This window comes from Crocodylus porosus, unplaced genomic scaffold (genome assembly GCF_001723895.1).
Source record: "Crocodylus porosus isolate Cpor-Errol unplaced genomic scaffold, CroPor_comp1, whole genome shotgun sequence".
Classification (NCBI taxonomy): Eukaryota; Metazoa; Chordata; order Crocodylia; family Crocodylidae; genus Crocodylus; species Crocodylus porosus.
The window spans coordinates 21,166,609-21,179,229 of NW_017728948.1; positions in this window are offsets into that span (position 1 = coordinate 21,166,609).

The window sequence follows — 12,621 nt, forward strand, 5'->3', positions numbered from 1 at the left end:
AGGCCACAGTCGCCCAATTTTTCCATGAGGACATCATGGGACACCAGGTCAAAGGCTTTTTTAAAGTCCAAATATATTATATCAACCTCTTCCCTTTTGTCCAGGTGATACGTCACCTGGTCATAGAAGGAAATGATTCCCAAGATGGCTGGGTGACTGGGCCCAGGCCCTGCTAGTGCAAGCCTGACATCCTCTAATCCGGTTCCTGTACTGCTCTTTGAGATAATGAGACATAGTTATGTCGGTGCATCTGAGCTCACTGATGAGCACAGAGCTGGGAAAATTGTGTCAGTCCCACAGGCAGACTCAGCAAGTGTGGTGTGATTGGTCCCACATCTGATGTTCAACTGAAGGAGTTGGAAAAACTGGTACTCATACTGGTGTGAGTACCTGGTGCTGACAGCCTCAGCTGGTATGAGGGACCATGAGAAAACTAGGTAAAAACATACAGGAAGCAAAATCTTGGGATTCTTTTTCTAAAATTTGTAAAACAGGTACACTTATAAAATGCTATCAGAGTTACCCCTACTTATTTTGCAGCTAACCTTCCCTGTAGGTCAGTCCACTATCCGCCACCAATGGATTCACTGGGTAGCAGTACAGCTCTGATGCCAAGCAGTCACAGACCAAGCAGTGGCAGCACCACCAGGATGTGGTGGAGACAGCAGATGGCTATGTTTTCTGTCCTGAGAAGACAGTATATCCTCTGATGGTGCTCTGGCTTGTACAGGCAAGTAAATACAGGTCACCACTATAATAAGCCTGCCCAGCCCCCAGCCATGTCTTACAAGTCCTGAACAGGGGAGCGGGCAGAAGAAGATGTCAGAATCTCAATGGTGGCAAAAGCATACAAAGACTGCAGCAGAACCTAATTTCTAGTTGTCTTGGCTTCCTTGCCATTGATGTGCAGCAGCTTCTCCATGATAAAAGAAATCACACATAGGCATCTTCCATGGCTTTCCAGCACATTCTTCAAGTCATTTGGCAACCAGCTAGTGATGCTGGGGAGCAAGATTGTAAGGTCTGGAAGCTCCTAGTCATGAACTAGCGCAAACAGCAGTTACAAGAAGATCATCTAGCACTTGAAGCCAGGATTGTGATTCAGCAGCTGTGACTGCAGGATCCACTCTGCTAACTCCACATGGGAACGGGGCTGGAAAAGGTACCCTAAACAGAGTCTGGCTACCTTGTTCCTGACTAAATAACTACGTCCTATGGGGTCAGCTTTACTGCGGTCAAAATCAACAAAGACACACAATCAATTTCAGGACCCGGAACATCAGGACCCTCACAAACAATCCTAATGGTGAACACCCAGAGCACAGCACTGCAATGGTGGCTCAAGAACTCAGGTGATACAACACTGACATTGCTGCACTGAATGAGAGCTGGTGAGCAGGAAATGGCACTACTTCAGAGTCAGGGTGGCTAGGATCTGGAACCAACTTCCAAGAGAAGTGCTCGCTCCTACCCTGGGGGTCTTTAAGATGAGGCTAGATGAACACCTTGCTGGGGTCATTTGACCCCAGTACTATTTCCTGCCATGGCAGGGGGTCGGACTTGATGATCTGCTCAGGTCCCTTCCAACCCTACCATCTATGAAACTATGAAGAGACTTAAGCCTCTAAAACAGAACCATTGGCAACGAAGGACTGTGAAAGGTCGACTCCAACAGAACTGCCCTTTTGACCAAACACACGGAACATAGATTCAGTATCACCAACACCTTGTTCCACCAGAAAAATGGGCACAAGACATTACGGCAACATCCACGGTCCAAGCATTGGCAATTGATTGACAACATCATTGTTCATACCTGGGATCACAAAGATATCTATATCACCCCAGCTAATCTAGGAGCTGACAATTTCTGGACTGATCACCAATTCATCCACTCAGTTACATCAGTCAAACTGGTTCCCAAATGATGGCTGCAGAAGAAGCAGTGCCTCAATGAAAAATTGTGAATTCCAACCAACGACAGTGGGAGAATGTCGGCAGTGCTTTTATGTACACCATCATCTGTGCCTGCAAAGAGATGCTTGGATTCTGTACCAGGAAACATCAAGACTGGTTTGATGAGAATGACCGGAAGATCCAAGAGTTGATTGACTGCAAATACAATGCCTTTTGTGCTTGGCAGAATGACAAACTCCAAGCAAAAGAAACTAAATCACCAACAAGTCAAGGCAGAGGTCCAAGACCCGCAATATGAAGAACAGATGGCAGGAAGACAAAGCGAAAGGGAGTCAACATCTTGCTGACATCCACAATATGAATTCATCAGGGACCAAGCCCCCCAGGGAACGAAGGATGGAAGAGAACTGATAAAGGAAAGGGGAGCCGTCAATACCCATTGGGAGGAGCATTTTGAAGACCTTTTCATTTGAGACTCTGTGGTTGATGAGAGTGTTCTCAACTCCATCCTGCAACATCCAGTCAGAGATTATCTCAGAATCTCTCCAACCCTTGAAGTGAGTAAAGCCATCAAGCAGATGAAGGATGTCAAGGCACCCGGACTTGATGAAATCCTCACCAAAATCTTCAAGGGAGAGACAAGCTCACATCACAGCTCCATGCCCTTTGTCACACTGCTGTCCGATCACAGTGCAAGGGACTGGAACAGAGGGGTTAGAAGGACCGGTTAGCTCTCTATGGGACGGTTAACGCAAGTCCAGCTCATGTCGCCCAAAGAGACTGGAGGTGAGGTGATAGTCACGGAGGCAGAGAGTAGCTGAAGGTAGAGGTTTATTTACTCACAGTGACCGTTGAGGAGAGAAACGAGATGCAAGAGAAGTAGACTGCTAACCATGTCGGGGCCGGCAAGGAAGCAGCATTCAGCGGTTGCTAATCACGAACGGGAGGCGGAAGCTAGGTGATCAGGCTAGCATCCCTTGTGATAATCGAAGTGGGTGATAAACGTCCTTGCCTGGGTGCGGCTGTGCGCTCCCTTATATCACGCAGGTGACGCGCTCAATGGTGAGCTGGCTGTTTTCACCTGTCACCTCTCAGGGTTTTGTGTCCCAGCCTTATTTGGTGTTGCAGACTAGCTGACCTCACCTACGTTGGTGACGCTCTGACAACGAAAGTAATGGTATGGCAGCGTTTGTTTTACCCTTTTGTGATGGTTGCAGGGAAGAAGGGCGGGGCTCGCCATCTTGGTGCCTCGCACATCGATGCCACCATTATGGTATGCGTGTGACATCCTTATTTTAAGAATCTGGAATAATGAGGAAATCTCAAGTGAACTCAGGGATGCCATAATTTAACAATCTTCAAGAAGAGAGACAAGTTCAACTGTGGAAATTACAGAAGGATCACCTTGCTGTCCACCACAGGAAACATCATTGCGAGAATCCTCCTAAGCCATCACCTTCCACTTACTAAAGAGCTCATCCCAGAACCTCAGTGTGGATTTAGGGAACTGAGAGGCACAATTGACATGATCTTCACAACTTGCCAGCTGCAGGAAAAATGCTAGGAACAACATACACATCTCTACACGGCTTTCTTTGACTTCACGAATGCCTTTGATTCCGTCAACCAAGAAGCACTGTGGAAGATCCTTCTGAAGTATGGATACCCACCAAAATTCATTACCATTTGTTGTCTGCTTCATGGCAGTATGTGAGCAGTGCTTCTTAGTAACGGATCCATTACAGATCCCTTTGAGGTTAGAACAGGAGTTAAGCATCATCGCTCCAACACTTTTTGATATTCCTTACCATGATGCTACATATGACCACCAACCAGCTTCCAGTTGGAGTGGAGCTAAACTACTGAGTGGATGGTAAGCTGCTTAATGTCAGCCGACTCTGAGCCAAAACCAAGACCACCCCAACCTAAATCTGAGCTCCAGGATGTGGATGATGCAGTAATGTGTGCTCACTTGGAAGCAGACCTTCAGGTAATCGTTAGTGTCTCTACTGAAACATACAAGAAAATGGGACTAATGTTTAGTATTCAAAACACTACTGTTCTCCATCAGCAAGCTCTTAATGAGCAGTCCCCAGCTCCAATAACTTAGATTCGTGAGACTGTGGAGAGCATTGAATATTTCCCATACCTTAAGAGTGATCTCTTGCAGAAGCCTGATATCAACAGAGAAATCCAACATCACCTCAGATGTGCATGTGCACCCTTGGGTGGACCAAGGGACCTGCCATGAGCCAGACAAAGCCCCTGTACAGGCCAGAACCGGTCAGTGGGCTGTATTTTGCCCACAACAGATTTAAAGCAACACCTTGTTGACTCTGCTCATTTTAAAAGGCCAGTCACAGAAAGGCATGCTGGAAAATCAGGCTATTGTAAGACAGTAATCCTGCCATAGGGAACATAAGTAGGGAACAGACAATCACAGAGGACAGTGATCTGTTTATAAGGCTGCTTTGTGGTTGTATTTGTTCCTAGTTCATCATGTCTCCTGGTTGCTTAGGATTTCTAGTGCCTGAGTGATGGCTAAGACACAACCAGAATATTTGAAAGTTCTGGCTTACCTTACGATGATACTTAGACTGCAGCATCATATTTAAGTGAAAAATACAAGCTGAGAGATTTAAGCTTATTCTGTACTTAAGTTGCCATGCCGCTTTCCTCTTTTGCCATGCTTGCCAAACACTTCCTACAACCAACAACAAAACATACATGCGCCCACCAAAGGTAGGGGTAATAGCAAAAACAGAAGAAAATCTGCATGTTGTTAAGTGCTTTGGCCTTAGGAAATGCATTCAGTCAAGGTATTCAGTCAATGTAAAAGTCAAAGTAGAAACAATAGCAATTTTGAAGGCAAAGGTATATTTTCACATACATTCACATGTGAGGTGGTGATTCTGCTACTGGTTTAGAGGGCTGCATGAACCTGCAAGTTACGTTACTGATCCTGTATAACTTCCTGGGGTAAAACTCCCATTGATTTCAAAGGGACATTTGCCTTGGGATTTAATATAGAACTGGGCCTTTAAATAGAGCAGCCTTAGTTTGGTAAGTGATGTTGCACAAAGAAGGAAAAAAGGATATTTGTAAAGGATATAACAAATCATCTGTGGACAGAAGTGCTAATTTATGCCACATTTGATGTTAAGGACCTCACCAAATGTGTGATAGACACATGGCTTTCAGAGATTTCCAACCCAGACTTCATTTGAATCAGCACTTGCTCTCTGAACTGTTACTCTCTAAATCTACAGCTGAATAATTTTCTACCATGAACTAAAAGAACTTTCAACATATTACTTTGCTGTAGTTAAACAAAGGTGCATGTGTTATTGAATGCATGTTTCAGCTGAATCCCTGCTTACGGTTTAGTTGTCACAAATTATGAACAGTTTGAGTCCTTCCATTAACTGAGCAACACCTCCTGTTGTGATTTTCCATTGCTGTAGTTAAAGTAGTTTCAGGCCTGATGCACAGCAGGAGAGCAAGCAGCACCTTGAATTCCTGTTGAACAAATTACATATCCTCCCTGTTATCTTCCATCATGCTGAGAGACAAGAAGGTTCACTCGTAAAGACAAGTGTTGGAACAGAGGTGAGACATCAGTTATTTTTCCATCCTTCATAATCTTAATTGCTTGATAGACTTAATTAATTGTAAGAAACTGATTAATGAACAAGATAGCAGAGAAAAAGGGAACTATGGGTGAATCTGATTTTTGGCATTATGTAATAAAATGATTTGATCAGGAAATATACCTGTTTGATGGGTGACTGTTGAGATCTATGAGTTGGGAGCAAAATTCTGTTGTATTTTTCCCTCAGTCAATAGCTAATGATACTATTAGCTAATAATCTTAACCAGCAAGATCTATACTTTGTGCTCCAAAGGGGTCGGTTTGCTCCCAGTGATGGAAATCATGAGCCAGATTCCCTGGGAAGAAAACAGGGAAAAATGTGAATGAAAACAGGAAGCTCTTATGAGAATGTATTAAATGGCCAAATAGCTACAATTCCCAAGGCAAGAGCATTGGCTAAAAGCTAACAGCATTGGTTCTATGGCAAAATTAAGATGACAGTTAGGAATAAAAGAGCAATACAAAACATACCGTAAAAGGAGTAGATACTAATCGATCTGAGAAGATAAGAAGTATAGAAACATTATAAGAGAAACTAAAGAACAAAGATGAATTTTTTAAAGTATATTATGAGAAAACATAAAACACTTGAATGGCATATGCCTGTTACTAGATGGAACTGGTAATAATAATAAAAGCAGATGAATACAATAAATATTTATGTTCTGTATTTGGAAAAAAAATCAAAACAATGTGTTTGTATTGCTTGATGATAAAAATATTTTTCCATCCATTAGTAACCAAGGAGGTTGTTAAACAATAACTTCCAGGAACAAACATTTTCAAATCAGCAGGCTTTCATTACGGGCATCCAAGACTCCTAAAAGAGCTTTGATTAGCAAGATCTCTGATCCACTGATGTTAATTTTTACAATGTTTATCGTATCGGGTACATTCCAGAAGAACAGAAGAGTGTTACTATCGTGCCACTACTCAAAACAGAGCAAGCAAGAGGAGTCCAGTAACTAAAGGCCAGCGAGGCTGACATAAATACTGAGCAGCATAATGGAAAAGCTGGTACTGGTGACTAACTGCTGGAAATGTCCAAAGGAAATAGTCTCCTGATATCTTCAAACCAAGTCTGAATATTTTGTCTGGGCCAATACCAGGGTAACTGGGTAACATGTGCAGGTCCATGACATACAGGTGTGACATGAGAAGCCTCTGTGTGTGGCACACAGTCGAATGGGGAGGAAGCAGAGAGCATAGCAGCAGATAGGGTAGGGAGTAAAAAGCAGAACAGCAGATTTGGCAAGAAGCGCTCAATAGGAAGCAGAAAAGTAGAGCAGTACATTTTGTAGGGGAAGGAGAATCATAAATTACCGGAATGGTTTAAGTCCATTACTAGATGGAGCTGGTAATAATGATACAGAAAAGCATAAGAATTCAATAATTATTTCTGTTCTGTATTTGCAAAAGAATCAAAACAATGTGCCTATCATATGATGATGACACTTCTCCATCCATTAGTAACCAAGAAGGTTGTTAAACAAATAACTTGATAAGATAGAGAGCCACTTGGGGAGGGTGCGGAGCTTAAGGTGTGGCACACCTGCCAGAAAACTTGGCCCCCAATGGGCTAGATGATCCCTTCCATCCTTAAGCTCTGTGAATTTACAATATATTCCATGGATATACAACAGTTGCATAACATGGCTGCTTTCAGTAGATCCACTGTGATGTAAACTGGATAGAAAATGCCTGCTGTGTGGTAACCTGATGTGCTACTTAGTGTCTTTTCAGCTGTAATTTCTTCTGCCTTTTAGAAAGTTTCCTTTGCCACCCTAAGCACTTAAAGAACATCTACATATATCTATATATAGAGAGAGATATCTCTCTCTATATATATATCTATAGTAGTAGTATCTCTCTCTCTCTCTATATATATATACATACATATAGATAGCTTATAAGGGGGAAGAAATTAAAGCACAGAACTAAGGCTTAGGCTAGTTTTATACTCATGGCTATATTGCTGAGCTACTTGGTGATCTGAGGCAGGTCACTTCAGTTCACTGTGCCTCAGTTTCCCTTATCTTGGAACGGATTGACTTTTATTAGTAGATGTTTTGGATGGGGAATCCAGGAAAAAGATGACAAAGCTGAGATGGAAATACAAAGCGTCCGAGCGAGGGACTAACAATCGAGGGATGGGGGAGAGGAGGGGAACGCGACTAGGTTACATACGATACAATGTTAGCCAACTAAGTGGGGGTCCTCTTCGGGTGGGGCAGGGTTGTCCGTGGCGGCAAAATCCTCTCGATGCGCAGCGAAGTGGGGGGGCGGTTCAGGCGGCGGTGTCCTCCGGGTCGTCTGGAGGGGTCGGTGTGCTGGCGGTGGCCCGTGATGTGCTCCACGTAGATGTCACGGGACCAGCGGATGGTGTTGGACACCATGAGGCAGCGCATCAGCTTGGCGTAGCAGCGGGAAACGTGGCAGGCGCGGAGGACGCTCTCGTTGCTGGGGTCCCAGGCTCCGAGCGTCCCCACGATGAGCGTGTCCACTGTCACGTCGTAGCCGCAGCCCCTCAGGGTGTCGGCCAGCGGGGCGTACTTCTCCCACTTGCGAGCCCGGGTGTTGGTGAAGGCTTGGTGCTGGTTCTCGAAGGGGATGGTGACATCCACGATCACGATCTTCTTGGCCTCGTGGTCCGTGACGACGATGTTGGGGCGCAGCTGGCTCTTGCAGCCCGGAACGGTGCGGTTCACAGAGATCTCCCCCGCCCCGGCCAGGATGGCCCGCACCAGGCAGTCCTGGACAGCGTTGTGGCGCAGCTGCCAGGCTCTGGTATGCAGCTTGCAGCCGCACAGCACATGGGGGAGGGTCTCCGCTGCGTAGCCACACCGTCGGCACCTCTTGTCTTCACAATGGTGCTGTGCAACATTCTTCACTGACAGTGAAGAAGTTCTCTTAGATCTGTAGATGAAATGCACTCTGTAGCTACTCACTGCCATTGCTACAGCTATTGATGCAAGTGTTCCTGCATTTCATTGAGGACAGGGAAGTAACGGCATTTTTGTCACACTTGCATTTCCTCATATTCTTAGGTTGCCTGGTCTCCTACCCAGGTTGCATAATAAGAACAAACAGCCTCATGGTTGCTCAGTCAAGAATGTTAAGAGCACGAGGAACAGTTCAACTGCAGTCTCTGTCCATGGACTGCCCCAGCTGGGAGCTGCAAAGTACGAGTGAGGTAGAGCTATTATGGTAGTTCTGTGTCACCCAGGGAATTCCCTTATGCCAGGGGTATTACCAATGGCCAAGTCCATTTGATTACAGTCCCTTTATGGCACCAAATGGTTTACATTTTTTCTAAGCTTTTCTTATATGTAGTGATAGCACATGCAATTTATAAGAGCTCATGCATATTAAACACATTTTAAGAGCAATTCAAATATTGGAAAAAGGCTGTTATAATAGAGCAGTAAATGTATCAGTCTTTTGAAGCTTTCTGAAACCTTCAGTCTTGCAGTTACTGAAGTTTAAAAAAGGTCATAAAGGAAATTAGTGGAGTGCTGCATGCAAAGAGAGTAGATGAGCTCAGTGAGGATAATATTTAATTATACTGGCAGTAACATGAAGAAAGAAAATGATTTATTAATCATCAGAGATTTCTGGGAAGAGACAGTTATCAGTAATGGGAGTCTGCCCTGTATGTGACCTCTGCAGATAGAACCTAGTTGTAAGCCTTGTTACCAAAATGTCTGACTCCAAAAATAGGTACAAAAAACAGTGAGCGCCTCTTTTTTTTTGGTTTCATTGGGCACTTATACATGTGCAAATGCTGCTGGGCAGGCATCTACACAAGTGGGCACTTGAGAACAGATTTGCTCCCACACTGTTCTGTCCCACTGCAGTCCTGGGGCTGGCGGGGAGCACAGGACCAGGAGACAGCTGTCTCCTGGTGGGGGCTGGCAGATTGCTCCCTGCTGCCCCAGGAGCTGCCTGCTGCTGGGGCAGGCTCTGGTGGCAGAGCCCCGGCTGAGACAATGCCTCCCCTCACAGGCAGGGGGACATTGTCCAGGCCCATATTTGCTCTCAGTCACCCATCTACACGTGCCTTACTGCGCAGTAACTACTTGGCAGTTAATTTATTATTAACTACCTGGTAGAGCAAATTATTGCACAGTAAGGGTCTGCACGTGTAGATGGTGATGCTTACTGTGTAGTAGCTGTGCAATAAAGCATCTCATGTAGACGTGTCCAGTGAGTGTTGGATCTAGCCCTAAATCATGGCTTCAAAGCCATGAAACCGTTTGTGGACAGGCACCCAGCAGTCACAGATGTGAATATTCCAGACCAAGGTGCAGTCCCTTCCTAACATGGTAGTATCTCTTTCTCTCTCTTGTATTTTGGTCTATCCTTTCCTTTCTGGTTCCTACTTGGTTCGTTGTGTATGTGCATAAAGCAGCTGAATATGGCTGATTATACAATCCTGCCTTTTTTACACATATTCTGTCTTACTAACTAAAAGGCATATATTTAAGACAAAAGCTCCTGTGCACTTGGCTGCCACCAGTTCCCTTTCTCCAAGGGTATATTTAAAGATTCTACAGAAGCAGAAAAGGTCACCAGAGATTTACAGAGATAATATACTCCAGCTACTGCTAAGTAACCTTCCTTTATACCTCATTAAATTAGCTAGATCCCTGCTATAGGAGCAAGGCAAGTGGTAAAAATCCTTCAAATGAGGGCAGAGAATATTAATTAGGAAAAAGAGAGATGCTACCTTTAGGTTACCCACTGCCACTGCCAGCTGTCTGCACTGAGTGCTTAACATAATGCTAGTTACAGGAATACTTATGCTTACATTTTAATACAGCACAATTTCTGAGTGTAATAGAGAAAACTGCATTTGCTACTAAACTGATTGTGAAATTTGTGATTCAGATCATTTGCTTTTATTCCAGCCTGGTTGATTATGGCAGGGAATGCTTTGTTATAAATGTGCCATTCCCACAAACTGCTTCTAAAAAGAGGGGGAAACTAGGGATTGTCTTCACTGCAAAATTAACTCATATGACAACTGGAGTATTGCCCTAACTTGACTCTTGTACACACACACAAACCTTATGTGCAGTCATATCTTTAAGCTGAGGTGGCTGGCCCCCAAAGGCCAAGTTCCTAAAACCTATCATCTTCTAGTGTTATTCCTCAGTATATACAGATGCAGTAGGCCAGGGGTTTTCAACCTTTTTAACAAGTGTACCCCTTCTGTCTCAAAGTTTCAGCTCATGTACCCCTTTATATTAAAATTATTTGGGGGGGCCGGGTGCACATGCACCCCTTTCAGCCTTCCAGCAGGTAAGTCAGGGGGAGGGAGGTGGCAGATTGAGGGCCCCGCAGTCAGGGAGGGAGTGAGGCACAGACAGGGGCAGGGGCTGGGGTGAATGAGGCTCTGGCCAGGCTGGGTCATGCGACAATTGGAGCTCGGGTGGCTTGTCCAGGGGTGTGCAGGGTTCTCCCACTGCTGCATGCACCCACCCCAGTGGAGACCTGGGGGTCACATGCTCCCCTAATCTGTGCATGGGGAGGAGGTGGCTGCTGTGTGCTGGGCTTTGCACGCTGCTGCAGCTGCCCTGGGAGTGGTGTGACACCATGTGTGTCTTGCTGCCGGGTGGACAGGAGGCGCGGCGCAGCATAGTACAGCACAGCACAGCGGTGGCAGGCACATGGAGTTGCACCACTACTGGGGCAGCTGCAGCGGCATGCAAAGCCTAGCGTGCAGTGGCAGGTGCCTCCATCCTGTGCACAGATTGGGGGACTACGCGGTCCCCAGGCATCCACCAGGGCGTGTGCAGTGGCTGGAGCCACCCTGTATTCCCTATGACCATTTTAAGTACCCCTAGGGATACGCATACTCCCAGTTGACAACCACTGCAGTAGGCCATTCAAATACCTCCAGTATCTTCCCACAGTTGTTCTTGTGTGCACAGAAAGGACAGGAGAATTTTCCCCCAGCCCCCTGGGAAAAATTGCTGGATCAGCTCAGTTTACTTCCACATTTATGATTGGTTATTGTCCCAATATGAACACAGCCTGTCCCATATAATTTTACAAAAGGAAGAGTCACTCAGATCAGGTTAGCGTAAGAGGAATAACTTGGATGTAGACAATTTAAGATCCCTCTGCAGTGAAGATATTCCTTGCTGTTTAAGTAGCCATACTCATATCATGGCTGAGCAATTGCACCAAATTCCCTTGCGTGAATGGTAGGAAAGCCTATGGGACAATACAAAACTCCCAAATGTTGTGCAACTTGTATTTCTTTGATATCCAGATACTCTGGATTAATAAGTAATATAGCAGACAGTCCAGGACAAATTAGAGGTATCTGTTCCTAAAACATGAGTGTTCGAGTGATACCACCACAATGGTTCAGGAATTATGCAAGAGACAAGGAATTTTGGGAGGTGATTTTTTTTTATTGGATCAACTGCATGACTGGAATAAAATTAGACAAGCTTTTGAATGCAAGGCATTCTTATCAAGTCTGAGAAAAGGAAGCAAGCGTTGCAAAATTTAAGAGTGGAGAGTAGAGTTGTGAAACTGGAGGTGAAGACAGGGAGGGAAATGATCAACACCCCCCCACAACAGACCATCAGAATCCATGGACCTATACATGCCTTTCCCAAAATGTCATCTATCTCTTCCAATGTACGCAATGGTAACCATGTGAGGGAAACTAAACAGCAACTATGCACCCAAATGAATTCTACCAGAAAAAATATGAACAGCAGAGACACACGTACATCAAGAGGAGCATGTTTTTCACATAACAACCACTCCCTTTCTGACCCACTCACCCCCGGTGAAATCTACCAAGCAGCTTTAAAAGGTGAACTCGGGAACAAAAATTCATAGTCTCGTAGTTTGTAGGGTCGGAAGGGACCTGAGCAGATCTTCAAGTCCAACCCCCTGCCATGGCAGGAAAGAGTACACCTAGCAAGGTGATTGTCTAGCCTTGTCTTAAAGACCCCCAGGGTAGGAGCCTGCACCACTTCGCTTGGAAGTTGGTTCCAGACCCTAGCCGCCCTGACCTTGAAGTAGCG